The sequence below is a fragment of the Suricata suricatta genome, chromosome X (assembly GCF_006229205.1).
Source record: "Suricata suricatta isolate VVHF042 chromosome X, meerkat_22Aug2017_6uvM2_HiC, whole genome shotgun sequence".
Classification (NCBI taxonomy): Eukaryota; Metazoa; Chordata; class Mammalia; order Carnivora; family Herpestidae; genus Suricata; species Suricata suricatta.
The window spans coordinates 57,339,663-57,367,167 of record NC_043717.1 but is presented as its reverse complement, the minus strand read 5'-3'; the positions used below and the strand labels follow the sequence as shown (position 1 = coordinate 57,367,167).

The 27,505-nt window shown below is 36.9% G+C and overlaps 1 protein-coding gene across 6 annotated transcripts in view; it reads right to left on the bottom strand.

The window, feature by feature from the left end:
• The window catches only part of GPR174 (G protein-coupled receptor 174), a 66,922-nt gene that overhangs the window by 10,010 nt on the left and 29,407 nt on the right, over window positions 1-27,505 (bottom strand). Inside the window, exon 1 of one of the 6 annotated variants that reach the window (XM_029930252.1) lies at window positions 19,135-19,172. The exons of the other annotated variants lie outside the window; for them this stretch is intronic. The gene's annotated coding sequence lies outside the window, so the exon portion shown is untranslated. Of the gene's footprint in view, window positions 1-19,134; window positions 19,173-27,505 lie in introns of those variants that run through there. 6 annotated transcript variants of the gene reach the window in all.

Here is a 27,505-nt window from a genome sequence, read left to right as displayed (position 1 = left end):
GGTGTGGAGAGATGGGCACCCTCTTACACTGTTGGTGGCAATGTAAACTGGTGCAGCCACTCTGGAAACAGTGTGGAGGTTCCTCAAAAAACTATTGATAGAACTCCCTTATGACCCAGCAATAGCATTGCTGGGGATCTACCCAAGAGAGACAGAAATGCTGATGCATAGGAGCACATGTACCCCAATGTTCATAGCAGCAATGTCAACAATAGCCCAAACATGGAAGGAGCCTAAATGTCCAACACCTGACGAATGGATCAAGAAGATGTGGGATATATTCACGATGGAGTACTACATGGCAATGAGAGGGAATGACATATGGCCCTTCGTGGGAAAGTGGATGGACCTTGAGGGTGTCATGTTGAGTGAAGTAAGCCAGGCAGAGAAGGACAGAAACCATATGTTTGCAATCATAGGTCTAGCAGGAAAACAAGAGAGACCTAATGGAGAACCAGGGGGAGCGGAGGAGGGAGAGAGAGTTGGGGAGAGAGAGGGATGCAGAACTTGAGAGACTATTGAATGCTGAGAAAGAACTGAGGGTTGAAGTGTAAGGGGGAGGGGGGAAAAGAGGTGGTGGTGATGGAGGAGGGCACTTAAGGGGAAGAGCACTGGGTGTTGTATGGAAAACAATTTGACAATAAAATATTATGGAAAAAAAAAAGAAAAAATCCCACCCTACTGAAGAATGATTTGGTGAACCAGACAATTAGAGAAGAAATTAAAATGTACGGAAACAAATTAAAATGAAAATACAACAATTTGAACTCTCTGGGATGCAACAAAAGCAGTCCTAAGAGGAAAGTATATTGCAATCCAGGCCTATTTCAACAAACTGGAGAAAACGCAAATTCAAATTCTAACAAAGCACCTAAAGGACCTAGAAGGGGAGCACAAAGAGCACCCCAAACCCAGCAGAAGAAGAGAAATAAGAAAGATCAAGGCAGAAATGAACAATAAAGAATCTAAAAACATAGTTGAACAGATCAAGGAAACCAAGAGCCTTTTTTTTTCCTTGAAAAAATGAACAAAACTGATATACTACTAGCCAGACTTCCTAGAGGGAAATGAGAGAACACTGAAATACACAAAATCATGAATAAAAATAGATCTTTCACAAACAATCCCTCAGGAATACAAGAAATAATCAGAGATGTATATGAAAAATTATATGCCAACAAACTGGACAATCTAGAAGAAATGGGCACATTCCTAAACACACATGCACTACCAAAATTCAAATGGGAAGAGATAGAAAATCTGAACAGACCCATAACCAGTGAAGAAATCGAATCAGTAATCAAAACTCATTCAATGAATAAAAGCCAAGAAAATCCAACCAACTCCACCAGAAGTCTAGGAGAACGGATCCATGAATTCAGCAAAGTCACAGGACAGAAATCGGTTGCATTTTTATATACCAATAATAAGGCAACAGAAAGAGAAATCGAGAAACTAATCCCATTCACAGTTGCAGGAAAAACCATCAAATACCTAGAAATAACCATAACCAAAGACGTAAAAGACTTCTATGATGAAAATTATAGAAAACTTATGAAAGAAAAAACACAAAGAAATGGAAAAAGATTTCATGCTCATGGATCAGAAGAATAAACATTGTTAAAATGTCATTAGTACCCAAGGCAATCTACACATTCAATGCAATCGCAATAAAAATTGCACCAGCATTCTTCTCAAAGCTAGAATAAACTATCCTAAAATTCGTATGGAACCACAGAAAACACCGAATAGCCAATGTAATATTGAAGAAGAAATCCAAAACGGAAGGCATCACAATCCCAGACTTTAGCCTCTACTACAAAGCTGTCGTCATCAAGATAATATGGTATTGGCACAAAAACAGGCACATAGACGAATTGAATAGAATAGAGAGTCCAGAACTGGACCCACAAATGGATGGCCAATTAATCTTTAACAAAGCAGGAATGACTATCCAATGGAAAAAAGACAGCCTCTTTAGCAGGTGGTGCTGAGAGAAATGGAAAGCAACATGCAGAAGAATGAACCTATACCACTGTCTTACACTGTACACAAAAATAAACTCAAAATGGCTGAAGGACCTGAATGTGAGACAGAAAACCATCAAAACCCTAAAGAAGAAAGCAGGAAGCAGCCTCCTTGACTTCAACTGCAGCAATTTCCTACTTGACACATCGCCAAAGACAAGGGAATCAGGAACCAGAATAAACTATTGGGATCTCATCAAGATAAAAAGATTCTACAATGCAAAGGAAAAAATCAAGAAATCCTATTGGCAACTGACAGAATGAAAAAAATAGTTGCAAATGACATATCAGATAAAGGGCTAGTATTGAAATCTACAAGGAACTCACCAAATTCCACACCCAAAAAACGAATAATCCAGTGAAGAAGTGGACAGAAGACATAAATAGACACTTCTCCAAAGAGGACATCCAGATGGCCAGTAGACACATGAAAGGATGCTCAGCGTCACTCATCATCAGGAAAATACAAATCAAACCCACGCTGAAATTCAATCTCATGCCAGTCAGAGTGGCTAAAATGAACAAATCAAGAGACTATAGATGCTGGCGAGGATGTGGATAAATGGACAGTCTCCTACACTGTTGGTGGGAATGTAAACTGGTACAGCCGCTTTAGAAAACAGCGTGGAGGTTCCTCAAAAAACTATTAGTAGAACTTCCCTATTACCCAGCAGTGGCACTGCTAGGGATTAACCCAAGGGATACAGAAGTGCTGATGCATAGGGGCACATGTACCGCAATGTTCATAGCGGCACTTTCAAAGATAGCCAAATCATGGAAAGAAATCATCTCCATCAACTGATGTATGGATCAAGAAGATGTAGTTTATATATATAATGGAATACTACATGGCAATGAGAAAGAATGAAATATGGCCATTTTTAGCAAAATGGATGGACCTTGAGGGTGTCATGCTAAGAGAAGTAAGTCAGGCGGAGAAGGAAAGATACCATATGTTTGCACTCATATGTCTAACAGGAGAAACCTAAAAGAGGACCATGGAGAGGGGAAGGGGAAAAAAGAGGGAGAGGGAGTGAGTCAAATCATGAGAGACTCTTGAATACTGAAAATAAACAGGGCTGAAGGGGGAGGCGGAAAGGGAAGGGGGGTGTTGGTAGTGGAGGAGGGCACTTGTGGGGAAGACCACTGGGTGTTATATGGAAACCAACTTGACAATAAACTATAAATTAAAAAAACTACTCTTCTCTTGATATTCCATTATTACTTCAAAATTCAACACATGCAAGTGATCTTTCCTCTTTATTCAAACTATGTCTTGTAAGATTATGTCATCTTTTTGGTGAAATCTCCTAATGACTTTTCCTCTCACTTAGAAGAAAAATCAAGGTTCTTTTCAATGGCCTACATCTTCTTACATGATCTGGTCCCTGTTACTTTTCTGAGCTTACCTGCTAACATTCTCTTGCACTCTGCTCCAGCCACTTTGCCATTCTTGTTTTTAGGTGCACAGACTAGGTACACTCCTACTTCAAAACCTTTGAATTGGCAGTTCCCTGTGCCTGAGATGCTTTGGCCCTGTTCTTTACTTGTTTCATTCATTCATCTCTTTCAGTTCTTTACCTAAATGTAATCCTTTTGTGAGCCTTCACCTGATCTTTCTACTTAAAACTGCAGCTCTCTTCCAACATTTCTCATCTCCTTTCAGTGTATACTTTTTCCATTTTCAATCACAATTAACATACTTTATGGATTTTTTTTACCTATTTACTTTGTTTTTATGTATTTTACCTACTAGAATGTAAAGCCCATGAGGACAGGGATTCTTATATGTTTTGTATACTTGCTGTATGCTAGAAACAAAGACTGTGCAAAACACAAAGTAAATGCTCTGTATTTCTTGAATGAATTAGTTTCATAATTAAAAATTATTTGACTACAAAAACCAGAGTTCTCAAACAAAAATTATCATCTCTCAGTACTTAAAATCTGTTTCTACTCAAGATTTCCTTATTGCTATTAAATTGATCAATATTTTCCCAGGTTGTCTCAAAGTCTTGGAGGCATTGACTCCTTGTCATTTGTTCTCCAGTTCCAAACGAGTTTCCAAGGGGGAGATAGGATACTATGGAAGAAAATAATGTATGTTTAGAAGTTAGAATGACCTAGGAGTAAATTCCTGATCTTTCAATTAATAGACTGTGTGACCTTAAGTATATCACTAAACCTCTCTGATCTTAAATTTTCTCATTGGCAAAATAAGAATAATCATAGTACCTAACCTATAAGAGTCAGTGTGAGAATTAATTTAACTGTTGTATGGAATCTATTTAGCATAGTGTCTGGTATAATAAATGCCCAATAAATATGAGTTATAATTGATACTATTATTATTACTATTTTCTGCAATTGCATTATCTCACATAACCATCTCATTTTAAAAATTTACATTGTTTTTACTCTAGTTCAGGCCTTCATTACCTGAATTTGTCTCTGTATCCCACATCTGTTTCTAGTCTATTCTGTATAATGCCATCAGATGTTTTTTCTGAGATGAATTTTTTAAAGAGCAATAATGACTGCTATTGCCCATCAAATCACAATGTGACTAGCCTTGTAGTCATTAGCCTCCTTAAATACAGTGCCTTCTACCTTTAGTGTTCTGTCTCCCATTACTCTCCTGGCATGATCAGCACTCCAGTGAAACTGGACTCCTTACTGTTCAAACTGATCTTTTTCCTTTTCAAAAGCATTTGCACATTATGCTACTCATCCTGGAATATCTTGTTTTTGAATATTAGTCTTACCTATTTGTAAAAGCCTTTTTCAAATTCCCTGTTCTTTGCGGACAGTTCTGTGATTAACTCAACACTGTTATGCTAACCTCCTTTTTAAATCCTCATTTATATCTCTCTCAAAGTACCTATCTTTATCTACATTTTAGTTATTAATTTGTTTCTGTGTCTTATTTATGCCTCTGTTCCCCTGCCAATCCCACCCTACCACAATGAGGGTAGAAATTCCTTGAAATGAGGGGCTGGGCTTAAACACCTTTATATCCTCTGGAACACCAAGAGCCATGCTTGGAATGTGGTGGATTCATCCCAATATCTATTCAGCAAGTATTTGCTCAGCATCTACCATTTGTCAGGCACCATTATTGGTACTGGGGATATAGACAGTGGAAAAAGGTGCATGATCTCTGTCTTCTTGGACATTATTTTCTAGTGAGGAAGAATGGTAATTGCCACACAATATTTTAAAAATGTGTTAATAGGCAATGTACAATGCAATCTATAAGCACAGAAGAGGGGAAGCAACTAAAATATTAAGGGTGTCATGCTAAGCGAAATAAGTCAGGCAGAGAAGGATAGATACCATATGTTTGCATTCATAGGTCTAACAGGAGAGACCTGGCAGGGGACCATGGGAGAGGAAGGAGGAAAGAGAGCGGGGAAGAGTGAGGGACACAGATCAAGAGAGACTACTGAATACTGAAGACGAACCATGGACTGAAAGGGGAGGGGGAGGGAGGGAGGGGGTGATGGTCATGGTGGGGGGCACTTGTGGGGAGAAGCACTGGGTGTTATATGGAAACCAATTTGACAATAAACTAATATTAAAAAAATATTAAGAACATTTTGCTTAAGTAAAATGAACTTAAAGTAGTCATGACTACCCTTCCGAAATCTATGCTTTTCCTATTGGTCATTCCCTCATTGTCCACTTTTTAATGTATTTTCATATATATATATCCTAACTTGTAACCTTGAAGTGCTCCTGAATAGAATATCTCCATTAAAATTCCTCTGGCTTCCTCTGGGGGAACTGATTATGCTAACCCTTTGTTTAAATAACATTATTTTCTAATAGGAAAAGTTTGGGATGACTGAAAAGGCTTTCCATCATAGAAAAAACTTTAGTTAGCTATTCTATAATGAATATATAAATTCTTCATTATCCAAGAATGTTAAAAACAAAAGAATGAGGAGGCCTTTTTTTTTTGAGAGCATGACACTATTTTTTGAGATTTTGCTTTCTCAGCAAAGAATGCATTTTGTAACAGACACTGAAACAGACTCCAGTTTTGAATGAGATATTTACTTGAAGAAATAGGTCAAACTCCATGATCAAATTATTTTTTTGCTTTCAGGAGCTTATTCTTTCTTGATTTTATGTACTTCCTTTGGGAAGAAAAAAAGAAGGAAAAAATGAAGTAACGACCTAAACCTGGCTTGATTCCCAGCAATCTGCATGTCAGATACTATGTCATCTGGAGTTCTCATGGGAAGATATTATTTTCATTTATGAATATTTGTTTATCCAAACATGAAATTTCACTAAATTTTACTTATGATATGGTTCAAGTGTATTCTCCAGCAATATTATGTTTTTGTTTACTTATCCAGGAAGAGCATAACTCAAATGAATATCAGGGATAGCAATTTGTGTTATTTTACTGAGACTTCCTTGAATAAGTATTACCTATGAAAACACTAGCCTGTTACCCATCAAAATGTATTTCTATATTTTAATTAAAGAAAGTGAATCATAGAAAATATTAGACAACCAAATGACCTAATTTTTAAAGGTGGTCTTTGAGACATATTAATGGCAAGGGAAGACTATATTTTGGGATGTGGAGTTCTGCCCAGCAACCATCAATCATAGGTCATAGGCAACTGCTTACTCAAAAGTCAACTTTATTTTAGAGTTTTGGTTAGATGTATACTATAGTAAGCCAAGTAAAGGCAGACCTAGTGCTTTAAGTGACTGCAAATAATGTGAGGCTAGATAAGGGAATAAGGTGTGTACATGTGTGTGGAAGGCAATTGTACCACTATGATACATAAATAATCACAAATATTAGATGGAAGAGAGTGAAACAACTTCTTCCTGATTCTTATTAGCATACATAGCAAATATCATGTATTCTTTTCAATATTTGAACATTTTTGAGTCAAAGCGTTAATAATCTTTCCAGAAAATCTGGCGACTGCATCTAGGTAAAGAGCACAGTAAGCAAATACTTTAGAAAGTCTTTGCCTGGCTAATTCTCCTACGGAATTCACCGGTTCTGCCTTCCTGAAAGTTCAATCAGAATTTTTATTTTAAAGAGGGGTTTTCTGCTTGGATTTAGGCTTCCAACTTCTCCATTTGGTACCTCCTATGATTCCTTCATAAGCCAACTTCATAAACAGGGGAAATAACTATGTGTGGACAGACAGTGCAGTTATTGTGAACATTCCCATTTTGCCCGGAAGCTTTTTCATTTAGCTGGGTCTAAATGTCTTTGCTGAGATATAAAGCCCATTTCCTCTTCAACAGATAGTGCTTCTTGTTACTCTACTCTGAGTAGTACTTGTTTAATTACCTGGAGACAGAAAGGGGTACATTACCCAATCTCACATTACCAGTAAGTCATGCCCAGTCACACGACTTATCCTTAGATATATTAAGTTGTAATAATTTCATATCCTGGAAACAAAGTCACACCAATTGGTATTGGTGATGCCAGGGGCTATGAAATCTGCACTGATAATTAACAAGTAGTTTAGTCACTATCAACTTACTTGCTCCTACTCCATTAAAACATGTTAGTTTGCTCTTATACAGCTTCTGGCTCTCAGTGACTTGTTCTTATACATATGATTTAAAGGTATTTATTTTGGAGGCACCTGGGGGGTTCAGTCAGTTAAGCATCTGACTTCAGCTCAGGTCATGATCTCGCTCACGGCTTTGAGCACTGCAACAGGCTGTGTTGACAGCTCAGAGCCTGGAGCCTGCTTCAGATTCTGTATCTTCCTCTTTCTCTCCCCTTCACCTGCTCACACACACACTCTCTCAAAAAAGTAATAAATATTAAAAATTTTAAAAAGAAAATGAAAGTGTTTATTTTTATTCTTTCCCTTTTTCTTAAGCAGTGTTTCTCAAAATATGATCTCTGGGCAAACTGGAGTGCATGTTAAAAATAAATATTTCCAGATGTAACAAATCTTAACTTCCAAAGGACAGAGCCCAGGTAGCTACATTTTAACAAGTTTCCAAGAGAAACAAATCCGAGAGCTTTCAAACATGAGAGCCTTCCTTGAGTTATAAAGGAAAATTTCAATATGAATTTAGTCATTTTCATAAGCTCCATACCAAAACGAGGTACTTGTAGGCATTCTCTGTGCTTTCTTATCTCCATTGCTGGGGTTCTGGATTTTTCCCTTTGCTTACAGTGCTATATTACCATCTTCACCTATTGAAATCCTGCACATCCTCCAAGGCCACTCTTTAAAAAAATGTTAATTTCCTCATGAAAGCTTTCATTATCTTCTGCCTGATTGTGATTATATCCACCTGTGAAATCCCATAGCACTTTGTATTAGAAATATGCTTCTTTTTCTTATTCATTACACAAAATTGTGAGTTCCTTACCAACAAACACCATGTTGTGTTGATGTATATATATGACATTTACTCCTAAAATGCTTGGTTATTTTGTATGTAGTGGGAACTCAATTTGATTCAACCAAGCTTATTGAACCTCTAGACCAGAACTTAATACAATTGAAAATAATAAGGGAAAAACCCAAGACACACTTCCTAGGGGAAAAAAACAAAACAAAACAAAAAAAACCAGCATGTAATTTCTGTCCTTGATGGAATGTATTAAATAAGCAAATACCCCCAACAAGCAAAACAAGTACTACAATGTAAAAACATTAAAAAAAAGACAACCCTCTCACATGCATAAATGAAAGATTGCACACAAAGAACTCACATCTTTTCGAGCTTCAGTAGTAAATATTTTGCTACTATGTATTAAATACTGCATGGTTTGCCCAAGCTAAGATTAAACCACATCATGAATCAATAAGCATTTTGCATTTTCTTTCATTATATACTCAATGTCATGCCTACTGCACCTCTAAACATTTCATTAAATCCAATGATACAGCAAACACTCAAAAAATACACTTAGATTGTATTGCAGTTTCACTTAACAGTATATAAAATGCTGTGTTGTGACAGGTTTCAACTATCCATTAGATACTGAATCAATTTTTCTGAAGAACTACTAACTGCTTGCTTTTCTTGAAGCTAGATCATTTTGAAAATTTCCTGTTAGACCTATGAGTGCGAACATGTGGTATCTGTCCTTCTCTGCCTGACTTGTTTCGCTTAGCATGACACCCTCAACGTCCATCCACTTTTCTACAAATGGCCATATTTCATTCTTTCTCATTGCCACGTAGTACTCCATTGTGTATCGTTACTTTTTTTTCTTCTTTTTTTGGTGGTGGGAGTGGTTATGTTTAAGTGAAGTTGCTTTTACAACACCAAAGACTTAATCATCCATTTCCTATATAAAAGGTAGCTACCTTTTTGCATGGACCTCAAGTATATTGTAGTATAGAGGTGGAATTTAAGGAAAGGTACTAAGCAGGCTGTGTTTTAGCTTATGGGCAAGTAATAAATTGTATCATGTATCTTGAATGTATTATAGATAAGCTGCTATATAATGATCGCCACTTCAGATAGCTGTGAAATTAGGTGATTAACTAGTTGTTACATAACCTTCTAATTTCTGTATAAGTCTAATTACATGAAATAGAAGTTGGGGTTTTGATTTTTTACTTTGCTTTTCTGTTTGGAGTGTAATTGTAACTACTGTAGTGTAAATGATGGAAAATAATTGCATATGTTAAAAATAAATAAATAAACAGAAAAAAATAAAAAATAAAAATAAATAAAATAAAATAAATAAAAAATAATTTTTCACTGTGAAGATGAGACAAAGGTCCTACCTATCTTGATGTCCCAAGGTGGCAGCTGGAAATGCTGTGCTGGAATCTTGTGGTCCTAGGAACTATTAGGCATGGTTGCCATCCTTTATTCCTCATTGATTTGGTTGGATAAAGCTAATTAATATTCATGATTATTGATGTGACACATAAAATATTTGAATTTTATGGTGGAAACTGAGTAAGATAGCAAAAAGAAAAAATCAAAATATGATCTATATTATTCTTGAAGACTAAAATTCAGGAAATAAAATGTATATTGCTTTTTGCAAAAAAAAAATACAATTGAGGGATGCCTTTATGTCTCATATATGGCATGCTATTTTACAAACAATTTGCATATAGCTTCATAATTTTTACTACTCTTTAACTTGTGGTTCATAGTGGATCCCAAGTCTTTATGATTAAAATACAGGAGAAAGTAGTGCATCACTTTTGATAGATATTGTAAAACATTGAGCAGTTTAGAATTTACACATAGCCAACTATCCAGCTATCAGTATTTGTGGTATTTTTACCACTCTGGTTGCATGTATCCTAAATTTTGATTTAAGATGCAGGTCACAATTTCACATAGTTTTATTTTAAATATTATATTTGAAATTATTCACTGTGTAAATGTGATGGGAAAACCAAAAGTTATGTTACAGCAGGAAAAACTGTATGTATTTCTATTCTCAGTGCCGACATGGCTTTAGGGATTTTCGTCCACTCTTCTAAATGCTTATCTGGAGTTTCAGACCAGATATCAGAATTTGGACAAAAAGAGAATTTTTATTAAGGAAAGTTAAGAGCTTCCAAGTTTATATAAAATAAACTAAGATCCAAGATAACCAAGTCCTTCTGGCTGTTTTCACTATTTTGCTGTCCTTTTCTTGCAGTTTTCTCTTTGAGAGTGTTTACTATTCACTACTTCCCGGGATTAATAGGCTGCAAATTGGAGGAATAAAGCAACTTTATGAAGTCTGATATAAAGAGCAAGAGTAGAGCAGAAAGTTAAACCAGTCTCCAGGACCTCACTCCAGGTTTGGCTTTGATTTTGAGTGTAGGTGGCTACCTAATGTGGTGTGATTCCAGGGCTACCAAAAAAAAGTACTTCCTTTTTTAATGTTTATTTATTAAACATTAAAGGTAGAGAGAGAGAGAGAGAGAGAGAGAGAGAGTCAGGGAGGGGCCTAGAGAGAGGGAGATGGAATGTAAAGCAGGCTTCAAGCTCTGAGCTGTCAGCATAGAGCTCGATGTGGGGCTTGAACTCACAAACCATGAGATCATGACCTGAACTGAAGTTGGTGCTTAACCGACTGAGCCACCCAGGAGCCCCAAAAAAGTGCTTCCTTAAGAATAAACAAGTCCTTTCTTATTTATGGGTTGGGACCCAAACTCCATCTTAATAATAAGATGTGTTCCCTATTGAGGACACTTAGGCTTGGAATACCAGACATCCACCATTAAAGATAGAGTCCAGGAACTCAAAAATGACAGCTTTTTTTTTCCCTAGGGAATATCGATACCCTACACAAACTCATTCTTTCCATAACATGTGTAATAGATCATAGAGTTTTTGCATTCTGTGTTTTTCAGCTCAATTAGTGTATCAGCTATTTTGTTATTGGTGCTTAGAACTTTTTCCTCCATAATTAGTTGTGTTTTACTTATATGGTAAGGCCATTTTATCTGCACTATATTATTCAAAATTTGTAGCATTTTGTTTTAGAGAACAAAAGGACATTATGGAAGCTTCTCAGCAGGTACTTGAGGTTTTTAAAACTGCATGAAAATTCTGATAAAAACAATTTAAAATTTAAGATTTCAAATACTAAAATGCAAGTGACAAGCAGAAGAAGTTGCCTAGCTCTCAGTGATTATTCTAAAATATACCCATGTAAATCTCAATAATACTGTAAAAAACGTTCTATGGGACATGCGATATCCCAATAACAAGGCAATTAATCTAAAACGTGGGGATCTCATTTTTGGATTTTAATGATAGATACTAGATCCTGTCCTTAGATCAGATTTTTATATGGAACCACAAAATACCCAGAATAACCAAAGCAATTTGGAAAAAGAATAATAAAGCTGGAGACATCATAATTCTGGACTTCAAGTTATATTACAAACATATAATAATCAACATAGTGTAGTGCTAGCACAGAAATAGACACATACATCAATAGAACAGAATAGAAAACACAGAAATAAATCCAGAATTGTATGGTCAAATAGTTTTTGACAAAGGAAGAAATAATATCCAATGGGAAAAACTTCTTCAGAGGCACCTGGGTGACTCAGTCAGTTGAGTGCCTGACTCTTGATTTCAGCTCAGGTCATGATCTCAAGGTTTGTGGGATCAAATCCTATGTAGGGTTCTGTGTTGACAGTGACAGAGCCTGCTCGGGATTCTCTCTCTCCCTATCTCTATTCTTCCTTTCTCATACTCTCTCTCTCTCACAATAAATAAACTTAAAAAAACTTGCAGAGTGGAGGAAAGAATCAACAAAACTAAAAGGCAAACTACAGAATGGGAGAAGATATTTACTAATGACATATGCTATAAATGGTTAGTATCAAACATATACAAAGAATTGGTAAAACAAACATCAAAAAACAAATAAAGTAAAAAGTGGACAGAATGTATAAATAGACATTTTCCCAAAGAAGACATACAGATGGCAAACAGACGCATGAAAAGATTCTCATCAACACTTATGATCAGGGAAATGAAAATCAAAACCGTAATGAGATATCACCTCACATTTGTCAGAATAGCTAAAATAAACAACAGAAGAAAAACACATGTTTGTGAGGATATGGAGAAAAGGAATCTTCATGCACTGTGGTGGGAATGCAAACTGGGGCAGCCATTGAGGAAAACAGTATGGAGTTTGTTCAGAAAGTTAAAAATAAAACTACCCTATGATCTAACAATTGTACTCCTGGGTATTTGCCGAAAGAATAGAAAACATTAATTCAAAAGGATATATGCACTCCTGTGTTTATAGCAACATTATCTACAATAGCCAAGATATGGAAGCAGACGAAATGTCCTTTAGTTGATGAATGGATAAATAATTTGTGTATACACACACATACATACACACACACACACACACACACACACACACACATAATGAAATATTCAGCCATTAAAAACCTGAAATCTTGTCATTTGCAACAACATGGATGGAGCTAAAGAGTATAGTGGTAGGCAAAGTTATACAGAGGAAGAAAAATATCATACGACTTCACTTATATATGAAATTTAAAAAAGGAAACCAATGAGCAAAGAACAAGAGAAAGAGAGATAAAGACAACTAACAGACTCTTAACTATAGAGAACAAACAGACCATTACCAGAGGAGAGATGGGTGGGGGATGGGTTAAATAGGTCATAGGGATTAAGGAATGCATTCGTCGTGATGAGTACAGGGTAATGGATGGAATTAGTGAATCACAATATTGTACACTTGCAATTATAAAACACTGTATGTTAACTGGAATTAAAATACTAACCTTTAAAATTTGAAAAGATATTTGTACTAATGGATTATAAATTAATATTGCCAAGATGTGACCTTGCTTGGGGGCAAGATGGCGGAGAACTAAGGAGAGCCATCACCTCTGACCACCCTCAATTATCAAACTGAAAAGAATTAAAAGCCACAGCTTTCTGATCTCCAAGAACAGAGGAGTGCACACAGACCCTTTATTGACAACAGCCTCATGAATACCTGAGTGAGTGCGAACTGGGACTGGAGACTTTATGGGAGGGAGTGCCGGCCCAAAGTGGAGGCAGGAGACAAAGCACCCAGAGGTTTGGCGCTGGGCACGCAGAGCCGTGTGTCCAGAGACACAGAGATTCACACAGAGCTGCACGTGGGACCGCTGTGCAAGGCAGCGGAGAGACCAGAGAAGAGGTGACTGAATCACTCATAACGTAATCTCTGGAGAGGGGCGACCTCGCCCAGGACTGAGAGCCACTGGGCACAGAGAAATCTGTCCACCTCAGCGGGCTTGTTCTCCCTTGGGCCCAGCAGCTTGCGGACTTCAGGTGGAGCCAGGGGAAAAAACTGGCTTCACAATCCCCTTACTCAATCCCGGCCAGAAAGCCGCCCACCCGAAGGAGATTTTGACTGTGGTGGCAATGTCAATGTGCCTGGCCTAGGACACAGAAACCTGGCATAACTTAGAAAACAGAAACAATTAGACCTGCCTGTGACACAAGGAGTTGGACTCGAGAGAGTGGCTGGCAATGCACGGTCTGAGAAGAGCTTTGGCTGCCACCATTCTTCTCCCCACATACACTAAGGTGGGGCCTCAGAGAGTAGCCCCTGAGACCCAACCTACCTACACCAAGCCACGCCCATCCGCACTGGAGAGCTACTGTTTTTGCTTATTATTTTTAATTGTTTTTTCTTTCTTTGCTTAATATTTTTACATTTTAATTTTTTTGCTTGTTTTCTCTTTTTTATTTTTCTATTTCCTTCTTTTCTCCCTTTCCCCCTGGAGTCTGGGAAAGAGATTTATTTAGGCACTGCTGTGTTTAAATCAACTCTTACCATCCAAAAAGTTTTTCCTTTATCTCATCCTTATCTCTCCCCTCCGCAGGATTTATGCTCTCAGATTGTTGTGTATCTCCAGCTGTTGCTGCTCCCCCCATCATCTGCTTTTCCCCGCCCTTTCCAGTCCTCTCTTTTCTTTCCTGTTCCATTTTCACTATCCTTTCTTTGTTTGCTTCTTTACTTGTTCTGACAGAGTATTTGCGTGCTTTTGTTCCCTGTGTGTTTCTCTGTCTTTTTCTTTTCAGGGTTACCTCAAGAAACAAGCCAAAGCACACATAGTGGAGAGTTCCAAATATCGCTGAGTAGGGAAATAAATTAATCAGAGGCATAACAAGGGAAACCAACAGACACCACTAAAAGAACATTTCGTGAAGTGACGGACCCTAGACAAAGAGCCCCCTTTAACAGAGCAGTACTAACAGGTGTAGAGTGCACAACGAGCTTCTAAAACTGACAAGAGGCAGAAAGCTAGCCAAATTGATGAAATGAAAGAACTCTCCTCTAAAGAAACTCCAGGAAGAAATCACAGCTACAGAACTGCTCAAAACAAACACAAGCAACAAACCTCAACAAGAATTTAGACCAATTATCATAAAATTAATTGCTGGGCTTGAAAAAGGCATAGAAACCATCCAGGAAGATATTGATATAATGGTTAAGAACCTTCAAAATAGCTGTGAATAATTTTAAAAAGGCTATAAATGAGGTAAATAATAAAATGGAGGTTACAACTGCACGGATTGAAGAAGCAGAGAGAATACTAGGTGAATTAGAAGACACAGTTATAGAAAAAAAAGAAAGCCTAGAAAAGGAGAGAATAAGATACAGGAGCACGAAAGGAGAATGAGAGACCTGAGTTATACAATTAAACAGAACAAGGTCCATATCATAAGAGTTCCTGAAGATGAAGAAAAAGAGACAGATCCTTAAGGGGTGCTGGACCAAATTACACATGAAAATTTTCCCAATCTGTGGAAAGAGAAAGATATTGAAATTCAAGAGGCATACAGATCTCCCCTAAGACATAATGTGAACCGACCTTCAGCATGACATATCAGAGTGAAACTGACAAAAAATAAAGATAAAGAGAGAAATCTCACAGAGGCTAGGGATAAAAGAGCACTAACATACAAAGGGGAACCTATCAGAGTGGTTACAGACCTATCTACTGAAGCTTGGCAGGCCAGAAAGGAATGACAGGAAGTCTTCAATGTGATGAACAAGAAAATATGCAACCAAGAATTGTTTATCTAGCGAGCCTGTCATTCAAAATAGAAGGAGAGATAAAGGTTTTCCCAAATAAACAAAAGTTGAGACTAAACCACCAAACCAGCCCTATAAGAAATCCTAAGAGGGGCTCTATGAGAGAAAGGCAGCAAGGAATACAAGATACCAGAGACATCAATACAAACATGGGCCCTAAAAAGAACAATATATCTAAACCCACATTTTTCAAAATAACACTGAATGTAAATGGACTGGATGCTCCAGTCAAACAACACAGGGTAGCAGAAAGGATCAAACACTAAAATCCATCTATTTTCTGTCTACAAGAGACTCACCTTATACGTGAAGACACCTTCATATTGAAAGTAAGGGGACAGAGAAATATCTATCATGTGACTGGATGCCAAAAGAAAGCTATAGTAGCAATACTTATATCAAACAAACTAAACTTTATTTTTTTTTAATTTTTAATGTTTTATTTATTTTTCAAAGAATGAGGTAGTGTGAGCAGGAGAGGGTCAGAGAGAGAGGGAGTCACAGAAACTGAAGACAGGGTCCAGGCTCTGAGTTAGCTGTCAGCACAGAGCCTGATGTGGGGTTCGAACCCACGAACCATGAGATCATGACCTGAGCCGAAGCTGGACGCTCAACCAAGTGAGTCGCCCAGGTGCCCCAAAATGAACTGTAAAGTAAAGGCAGTAACAAAAGATAATGAAGGACATTATATAATAATTACAGGGTCTCTACATCAGGAAGTGCCAACAATTATAAACATCTATGGGCCAAATATGGGAGCATCCACATACATAAAACAACTAACCACAAACAGAAGAAATCTTATTGATAAGAATGTGCTAATTGCAGGGGAATTTAATACTTCACTTACAACAATGGATAGGTTAACCAGACAAAATAATCACTAAAGAAACAATGGACCTGAATGGCACACAGAAACAGATGGAATTAATAGATATATTTAGAACTCTGCATCCTGAAGCTAAGGAATTCATGTTCTTCTCGGGTGCACATGGCACATTCTCCAAGATTGATCACATACTGGGTCATAAAACAGCCCTCTATAAATACAAAAGAATTGAGATCATACCATGACACTTTCAGATCACAGTGCTATGAAACTTGATATCAACCACAGGACAAAGTCTGGAAAATCTCCAAAAAGGTGGAGGTTAAAACTGAAGAATGATTGGGTGAAACAGGCAATTAGAGAAACAAGTGAAAATGAATCTACAACAATGAAAACTCTCTGGAATGCAGCAAAGGCAGTCCTACGAGGAAAGTTCAATGCAATTCAGGCCTATTTCAACAAACTAGAAAAAGTGCAAACTCAAAATCTAACAGAGAACCCAAGGAAACTAGAAAGGGAGCAGCAAGAGCACCTCAAACCCAGCAAAAGAAGAGAAGTAGTAAAGATCAGGGCAGAATTAAACATTATCGCATCAACAAAAACAATTGAACAGATCAATGAAACCAAGAGTTGGTTTTTTGGAAAAATAAACAAAATCGATAAATCTCCAGCTATGCTTTTCAGAAAGAAAAGAGAGATCATCCAAATAGACAAAATCATGAAGGAAAATGGACCTATTACAACAGATCTCTCAGAAATATAAGCAATCATCAGAGATTACTATGAAAAATTATATGCCAACAAACTGGATAATCTAGAAGAAATGGACAAATTCCTAAACACCCGTGCACTACTAAAATCCAAATGGGAAGAGAGAAAATATGAACAGACCCATAACCAGTGAAGAAATCGAATCAGTTATCAAAAATCTCCCAACGAATAAAAGTCCAGGGCTGGATGGATTCCCAGGGGAATTCTTCCAGACATTTAAAGCAGAGCTCATACCCATTCTTCTCAAGTTATTCCAAAAAAAGAAAAATGGAAGGAAGACTTCTGGACTCATTCTACGAAGCACATATTACTTTGATTGCCAAGCCAGACAGAGACCAACAACAACAACAACAAAGAGAACTACAGGCCAATATCCTTAATGAATGCTGATGCAAAAATACTAATCAAGATACTAGGAAATCGAATTCAACAGCATATAAAAACAATTATCCATTATGATCAAGGATTCATTCCTGGGTTACAAGGCTGGTTGAATATTCGCAAATCCATCAATGTGATACATCACATTAACAAATGAAAAGATAAACACCATATGATCCTGTTGATAGATGCAAAAAAAGCATTTGACAAAAGATAGCACCATTTCTTAATAAAAACTCTTGAGAAAGTCGGAATGGAAGGAACTTACTTAAACATTATAAAAGCTATTTATGAAAAGCCCACAGCTAATGTTATCCTCAATGGGGAAAAACTGAGAGCTTTCCCTGAAATCAGGAACACGACAGGCATGTCCACTCTCACCACTGTTGTTTAACATAGTGCTGGAAGTCCTAGCATCAGCAATCAGACAACAAAAGGAAATAAAAGGCATCAGAATTGGCAAAGAAGAACTCAAACTTTCACTATTCGCAGATGACAGGATACTTTACATGGAAAACCCAATCGACTCCACCAGAAGCCTTCTAGAACTGATCAATGAACTCAGTAAAGTTGCAGGCTACAAAATCAATGTACAGAAATCGGTTGCATACACCAAAAATGAAGCAACAGAAAGAGAAATCAAGAAAATGATCCTATTCACAATTGCACAAAAAATCATAAAATACCTAGGAATTAACCTAACCAAGGATGTAATAGACCTGTATGCTGAAAACTATAGACTTATGGAAGAAACTGGAGAAGACACAAAGAAATGGAAAAACACTCCGCGCTCATGGATCAGAGATTAAACATTGTTAAAATGTCATTATTACCCAAAGCAATTTACACATCCAATGCAATCCCCATCAAAGTTGCACCAGCATTCTTCTCAAAGCTAGAACAAACTATCTTAAAATACATATGGAACCACAAAAAACCCTGAATAGCCAAAGTAATTTTGAAGAAGAAAACAAAAACAGGAGGCATCACAATCCCAGACTTTAGCCTCTACTACAAAGCTGTCATCATCAAGACACTCTGCTATTGGCACAAAAACAGACACATGAACCAATGGAATAGAATAGAGATCCCAGAACTGGACCCACAAGTGTATGGCCAATTAATCTTTGACAAAACAGGGAAGAGTATCCAATGGAAAAAAGACAGCCTCTTCAACAGGTGGTGTTAGGAGAGCTGGACAGCAACATGTAGAGGAGTGAAACTAGCTCACTTTCTTACACCATTCACAAAAATAATCTCAAAACGGACAAAGGACCTGAATGTGAGACTGGAATCCATTAAATCCCTAGAGGATAAAGCAGGACATAGCCTCTTTGACTTCAATCATAGCAATTTCCTGCTTGATTCATCTCCAAAGGCAAGGGAATGAAGAACAGAAATGAACTGTTGGGACCTCATGGACACAAAAAGCTTCTGCACTGCAAAGGAAACAACCAAAAAAACTAATAGGCAACTGAGAGAATGGGAAAGGATAGTGGCAAATGGCATATCAGATAAAGGCTTGTATCCAATATCAACAAGGAACTTACCAAACTCCATAGCCAAAATTGAATAATCCAGTGAAGAAATGGGCAGAAGACCTGAACAGACACTTCTCCAAAGAGGACATCCAGATGGCCCACAGGCACATGAAACGATGCTCAGTGTCATTCATCCTCAGGACAATACAAATCAAAACCACACTGAGGTACCATCTCACACCGGTCAGAGTGGCTAAAATGAACAAATCAAGAGATTATAGATGCTGGAGAGGATGGGGAGATACAGGCACCCTCCTACACTGTTGGTGGGAATGTAACCTGGTGCAGCTGCTCTGGAAAACAGCGTGGAGGTTCCTCAAAAATCTATCAGTAGAATTTCCCTATGACCCACCAATAGTAGTGTTGGGTATCTACCCAAGGGATAGAGAAGTGCCGACACATAAGGGCACATGTACCCCAATGTTCATAGTGGCACTTTCAACAATAGTCAAATCATAGAAAGAGCCTAAATGTCCATCAAATGATGCATGGATCAAGAAGATGTGGTGTATATATATACAATGGAGTACTATATGGCAATGAGGAAGAATGAAATCTGGCCATTTGTAGCAAAATGGATGGATCTAGAAGGAGTCCTACCAAGCGAAATAAGTCAGGCAGAGAAGGATAGATAGCATATGGTTTCACTCATAGGTCTAGCAGGAGAAACCTAATAGGAGACCATGGGATGGTGAAAGCGGGGGAGAGGGTTGGGAAGAGGGAGTGAGGCAAATCATGAGAGACTTTTGAATGGTGAGAACAAACTGAGGGCTGAGGAGGCAGGGGGGAAAGAAGGGGGTGATAGTTGTGGAGGGGGGCACTTGCAAGGAAGAGCACTCTGTTATATGAAAACCAAGTTGGTAATAAACTATTTAAATAAACAAAAAAAATTTTTTAAATAGTGTCAGGATGTTCATAGTACCTAAAGGACTTTATAGGTTCAATGCAATCTGTATAAATATTCTAAAGTCATTTTTCACAGAACTAGAACAAATATTCCTGAAGTTTGAATGAAACCTAAAATTTTTATGAAAAGACACTCAATAGCCAAAACAATCTGGAGAAAGATAAACAAAGTTGGAAGTATCATACTTCCTGGATTGAGTTTTTTAATGTTTATTTATTTTTCAGATAGAGACAGAACATAAGCAGAGGGAAACAGAAAGAGTAGGAGACACAGAATCTGAAACAGGCTCCAGGCTCCAAGTTGTCAGAGCCCGACACAGGGCTCGAACTCATGGACCACAAGCTCATGACCTGAGCTGAAGTCAGATTCTCAACCAACTGAGCCACCCAGGCACCCCTCACATTTCCTGAATTAAAAACAAGTTACTATGCTATAAAAATCAAAATAGTATGGTATTGACATAAATACAGACACATAGATCAATGGAACATAATTGAGAGCCCAGTAATAAACCCATACATACATGTACAATCAAATTGTGACAAAGAAGCCAAGAACATACAATGGAGAAAGAATATTTTCTTCAATAAATGTCACAGGGAAACCTAGACACCCACATTCAAAGGAATGAAATTAGATCACTATCTTACATAATACAGAAAAATTAACTAAAAATTGATTAGATAATTGAATGTGAGCCCTGAGACCATGAAATTCCTAAAGGAAAACATAGGTGTAATTTCCTTTACATTGGACTTAGTGTTGTTTTTGTGGATTGGACTCCTCAGACAAGCAAAATGAAGCAAACATAAATAAATGGGTCTACATCAAACTAAAAAGCTTCCATACAATGAAAGATATCATCATTAAAACAAAAAGCTGACCTACTGAATGGGAAAATAATTTTGCAAATTATATATCTGACAAGGGATTAATATCCACAATATTTAAAGAATTCATACAACTCAACAAGAACAATGAAAATAATTTAAAAATCGCAGAGGATCTGAATATATATTCTTCCAAAAAGACATACAGATAACTAATAGGCACAGTAAAACATGTTCAACATCACTAATTATTAGTAAAGTGGAAATAAATACTTCAATGACATAGCACTACACACCACTTAGAATATCTCTTATCAAAAAGACCAAATAACAAATATTGGAGAAGATATGAAGCAGAGGGAACCCTCATTAACTGTTTGTGCAAATTTAAATTAGTACATCATCTTTTGAAGGCTGGAGTATGGATTAAGCTTCAAAAAATTAAAAATAGAACTATCTTATGATTCAGGTATTTCACTTATGGGTATTTATACAATAAACACCAAAAAATGATGATTTGACATCTCTCACCATCAGAGAAGTACAGTTCAAAAATATAACAAAGTATCACCTCACACCAGTCAGAATGGCTAAAACTAACAACACAGGAAACAACAGGTGTTGACTAGGATATGGAGAAAGGGTTGGGAGGAATGGAAACTGGTGCAGCTATGGTGGAGAAAAGTATGAAGTTTCCTGAAAAACTTAATACTGGAACTATTCTATGATCCGGCAATCGCACTAGTAGTTATTCACCCACAGAACACCAAAACACTAATTTGAAGGGAGACATGTTTCTGGGTGTTTACAGCAACATTATTTATAATAGCCAAATTATGGTAGCAGCTCAAGTATCCATCGACTGATGAATAGATAAAGAATAGGTGGTATACACACACACACACACACACACACACACACACAATGAAATATTACTCAGCCATAAAAAGAACAAAATCTTGGGGTGCCTGGGTGGCTCAGTCAGTTGAGCATCAAACTTAGGCTCAGGTCATAATCTCACAGTTCATGGGTTCGAGCCCCATGTCAGGCTCTGTGCTGAAAGCTCAGAGCCTGGAGCCTGCTTCTGATTCTGTGTCTCCCTCTCTCTCTGTCCCTCCCCTGCTCATTCTCTCTCTCTTTCTCTCTCTTTCTCTCAAAAATAAATAAATCATTTAAAATATTTTTTAAAAAGAACAAAATCTTGCCATTTACAATGACATGGATGGAATTAGAATTATGCTAAGTAAAGTAAGTCAGTCAGAGAAACACAAATACCATGTGGTTTCATTCATATACAGAATTAGAAAACAAAACAAAGGAGCAAAGGCAAAACCAAGAGAAAGAGGCAAATCAAGAAACAGACTCTTAACTATGGAGAGCAAACTAATGGTTACCAGAGGGAAGTGGGGTGGGAGCATGGTTTCCATAGGTGATGGGCATTAAGGAATCCAGTTGTGATGAGAACCAGGTGTTATATGGAAATATTGAATCACTATATACTGTACACTTGAAACTAATATTACACCAAATGTTAACTAAGTGGAATTTAAATTAAAACTTTTTTTAAAAAAAATAGAGTATTTAGAGCACATACCCCCAAATAAAGAAATTAGGGTGCAGAGAAATTGATTTGTCTAGCATCTCACAGATATCCAATGACAGATATGGAACAAGAGCTCAATACTTCTCACTCTTAATCCAATATGATTATCATTACACTACAATTGCTTTTGCTATGACTAATTTAAAGAAAATCATCACAATTTATATTTTCAAATCACTGTTACCTTCAAATGGTCACTATGTAAAGCTATATATTCAGCCTAGTGATGTTGTGTTTTATAAACTATTCTTATAACTTATTCTTTAGAATTATCTTTGAGACTGATTTGAGCTAATCAAGAAAAAAAGAGAGAGAAGGAGTCAAATCATAAAGCAGAGTCTTAACTATAGAGAACAAACTGGAGGCTGTGGAAGGGGAGGTGGATGGGTGAGGGATAGGTAAAATACATGATGGGTATTAAGGAGGGCACTTGTGAGGAGCACTGGGTGTTGTATTTAAGTGATAAATCACCAAATTCTACACCTAAAACTAATTACACTGTATGTTAACTAACTGGAATTTAAATAAAAATTTGGAAGTATAAAAAATGCTGATTCCAAAAGGTATGTGTACCTCTATGATCATTGCAGAATTATTTACATTGGCCAACAAATGGAAACAACATAAATGTTCATTGAATGATAAACAGATAAAGATATGTACACACACACACACACACACACATGCACACACACAAATTGGAATACTAGTCCTCAATAAAAAACATGAAATCTTGCCATTTGCAACATCAAATTAGCAAATAATCTCCATCAGTAAATGCAAACTTTTTGAACCTTTCCAAAACAGTAATACTCAACAATATTTCAGAAAGAGGGACACGAATTTATATTTTATCTCTGCCTATAACATTCTGACATGAGCAATAGCCTTACTTCCTATTATGTTAAATAACATAACTTTCTTATTTTAGATTGACATATCTTTTTCAGATACAGGTTGAAGCATATCATGCACTTGTACAAAATCTTTTAAGTATCCACACTATTATATCCTAAAAGACTGACATTCAAAAAAACTTTATTTTCTCTTTTTAGACTAATTTCTTATACTCTTCCAAAGTACAGACTGTACTTGAGTACATCATGTACCTTGCTGTCTCTGTATTTTAATTTTTTTAATTTTTATAAATGTCTTTATTTTCCATTTCCTGATTCCCACTTTCCACTTTGATAGACAAATTCTTGGTAGAAAGGATGATTTCAACAATCTTATTTTCCTCTTCTGAGACTTCACTGAATCAGTCAAACTAAAATTAACTTTCCTTCCTTTGATTTTACAAAGCATTTTGCTTGTACCTCCATTATAGCTTGATGTGTTTCATTCTGTCTGATAGTATAGTTAGTTGTCCATATAACCTGTAGATTTTATGTTCTTTGAGAGTAGAGACTCTGTTCTAATCATATTGTGTATGTCTCACAACACTTAGAATACACCTGTACTGTGTTCATTAATAGACCTTTAGGAAATGAATAATACAAATGTCCATACATGTGTGTAGAAGCACTTTTTCCAATAATCCAGTTTTGTATAACTTTGTAGTATGTGTTTTAAGGCCTTTTCAAATTATAAAATCCAGAACCATTTAGTAATTTGTAGCTATGGTTTTAATCATTGATATGAACTACATCAAAAGCATTTGGAGATTACAAAAGCCAGTTTTAAGGAACATTTCTTATTATTTACTTGGACTTACATCTGATTTTTAATAGAATTTTCCCCCTAATAGTAAAATTTGCTTGTAGTTATTATCATTTGCCAATGGATAAAACAAGGGCTCTAGGGGCACCTGGGTGGCTCAGTAGGTTAAGCGTCCGGCTTCGGCTCAGGTCACTATCTCAGGGTTCCTGGGTTTGAGCCCCGCGTCCACGTCCGGGCTCTGTGCTGACAGCTTAGAGTCGGGAGCTGCTTCGGATTCTGTGTCTCCCTCTCCCTCTGACCCTCCCCTGCTCGCACTGTCTCTGTCTCTCAAAAATAAATTTAAAATATTTTTTAAAATATATTAAAAAGTGTTCTAAATGCCATCCCAGTGAACCGATTAGGATTTCCTTCATAGTTTTCCCCAAAATAATTACATGGTATTTATTGAAGTATTTGGGAATCAGACTGAAGAAACTTAAGAAACAATCAAAAAGAAAATACATCTTCAGAGTCACAGTTGCCCCACAATCTCCTTGTCCCTTTACCATCAAAAAAACCATCCAACTACAAATTTACCATCTTTCTTTGCAAGCTGTCTGCTAAGGTAGAATATACAACTCAAAATACACTCACTGCCTTTTTTAAAAAATCATAACTCTTCAAAATATACATTTATGCAACCACATTTTATTATGATCAAAGGAAGTACGAATATAATCAAGCTAGGTTAAAAAAGTTTCACCCTTCCACTCACACACACCCAAATGGAGTAGAGCACACTTTGTGGAAATGTGGTACTATTTTTACTTTCTCTGCCACAGCCTCCTGCCTCCTTATAGCCATAAATGACAAGTTGCTTCCCCACCATAACAAGGGGCATCACTAAGTATCTGAAAGTGTGTTGAGTAGGTACTGATCTCCAAAACCTGCAGTTGAAAAAACATGTTTTCCTTATTAAATTTACCTGCTGGATTGCTCACTTTTAATTCTCACACAGGTCAATTGCTTACCTCTCTACATCATTATTTACTCAAAAAGTAAAGCTGAACTTCTGGAAGTATGTAAGCCTAGGGAATTAATTTGGCCTGGGGTAAGTTTAGGAGTAATTTAGAAAGAAGCTTGGTATTTTCTTATTTTTAACTTCTTCCCCTTAAATGCAGTTTCTGAAAGACTAGAAAGAGAAGCTGTCTCTACACCAAAACTTGTAACAAAATAAAATTTTTTTTCCCAATGAATGTCATTCTTTGCCATTATTTGGTTGGTTTTAATGACTATTTCACTGGAATGAAAAGTAAGTTACTATCCACTTCTTGAGATGCACTTTGATTGAATTCATTGTTTTACCCCTGTTTTCTTTGCAACATTTTAACAAATGTTAGAAAATAATATTTAAGTCTAAGAGGTGGCACATAACTTGATTTCAGATGGCCCCCTTGTACTTACTAATATAAACATATGCAAAGTGATTGGAGTCATAACTCTAACAGTTTGGAGGGTCAATTGATTTTTCAGCAATTGATATCAGTGACAGTAATTGCAAATATGTGAAGTCCTGGTTATTTTTATCCTAAAATGGCCATCCAATGGTTATGAGCTTCGATCATTTGTTCTGTTAGTGTCTCTTTATCTATCTATCTATCTATCTATCTATCTATCTATCTATTTATCTATCATCTATCTATCTATCTATCTAATTATCTATCATCTTTCTATCTTTCCATACATGAATCATTTAGATAAGTCTTCACACATGGGATAAGAGAAAGATTAAAACAAACTGCTAAGAATTCTAAATTTATCAAAAACTAAGACACTTTCCTAACCATTTCCTTTCCAATATTGAGAATATCACTGATATCGTCAATAACTCAATTTCAACTTTAAAATCTTATTTAAACCTCTTTCTCTCCACCATTTCTCAGCCTCCTGTGTAGATGGCTACTAGGTTCATCTGATCGTCCCCATAGCATTGTTCTAATCTGCCTTGTTTCTGCCTTAGTCCTGGACTTCCTTTTTACTACCTGACTTCCTTTTTACTACCATAACCTCTCCAACCATGCCCTCAAAATATTCTGCATACCACACCAAGGTATACCCACCATCCATTTAACCTATGCCCCCACTCAACTTCCCTTGAGTAACACTCATTTGTTCTCTATAGTTAAGAATTGGCTTTATGGTTAGCCTGCCTCTCTCTCTCTCTCTCTCTCTCTCTCTCTCTCTCTCTCTCTCTCTCTCTCTTTCTCTCTCTCTCTCCTCTTTCCTTGATTAGCTCAATCCACTATCAAAGATAATTCCACAAAATAAGTTATGAGAATCTTTCATAAAGCATCCCTAGGCTAAGCATATCCTTAGAAAAGTAACCATTTGGAGTTCTATTTTTTTAGAGGAACCTCCATGCTGTTTTCCAGAGCTGTTGCACCAGTTTACATTCCCACCAACAGTGTAAGTGGGTGCCCATTTCTCCACATTCTCTCCAGCATCTATAGTCTCTTGATTTGTCCGTTTTAGCCACTCTGACTGGCGTGAGGTGTTATATGGAAACCAATCTGACAATAAACTATTAAAAATCAAAAAGGAAAAAAGAAAAGTAACCATTTGAAGGTAACATTGATTTGAAAATGTAGATTGTGATGAATTTCTTTAATTTAGTAATAGCAAAGGCAGCTTTTTTTATTTTTTATTTTTTAAAAATAGTTTATTGTCAAATTGGTTTCCATACAAAACCCAGTACTCTTCCCCACAAGTGCCCTCCTCCATCACCAACACCTCTTTTCCTCCCTCCCCCTTCCCCTTCAACCCTCAGTTCATTTTCAGTATTCAATAGTCTCTCACGTTTTGCGTCCCTTTCTCTCCCCAACTTTCTTTCCCTCTTCCCCTCCCCCTGGTTCTCCATTAGGTTTTTCCTGTTCTCCTGTTAGACCTATGAGTGCAAATATATGGTATCTGTCCTTCTCTGCCTGATGTATTTCATTTAGCATGACACCCTCGAGGTCCATCCACTTTCCTACAAATGACCATATTTCATTCTTTCTCTTTGCCAGGTAGTACTCCATTGTGTATATATACACCACATCTTCTCGATCCACTCATCAGGTGATGGACATTTAGGTTCTTTCCATGTTTTGGCTATTGTTGACAGTGCTGCTATGAACATTGGGGTATACATGTGCTCCTATGCCTCAGCACTTCTGTATCCCTTGGGTAAATCCCTAGCAGTGCTATTGCTGGGTCATAAGAGAGTTATATGGATAGTTTTTTGAGGAACCTCCACACTGTTTTCCAGAGTGGCTGCACCAGTTTACATTGCCACCAACAGTATAGGAGGGTGCCTGTCTCTCCACACCCTCACCAGCATCTATAGTCTCTTGATTTGTTCAT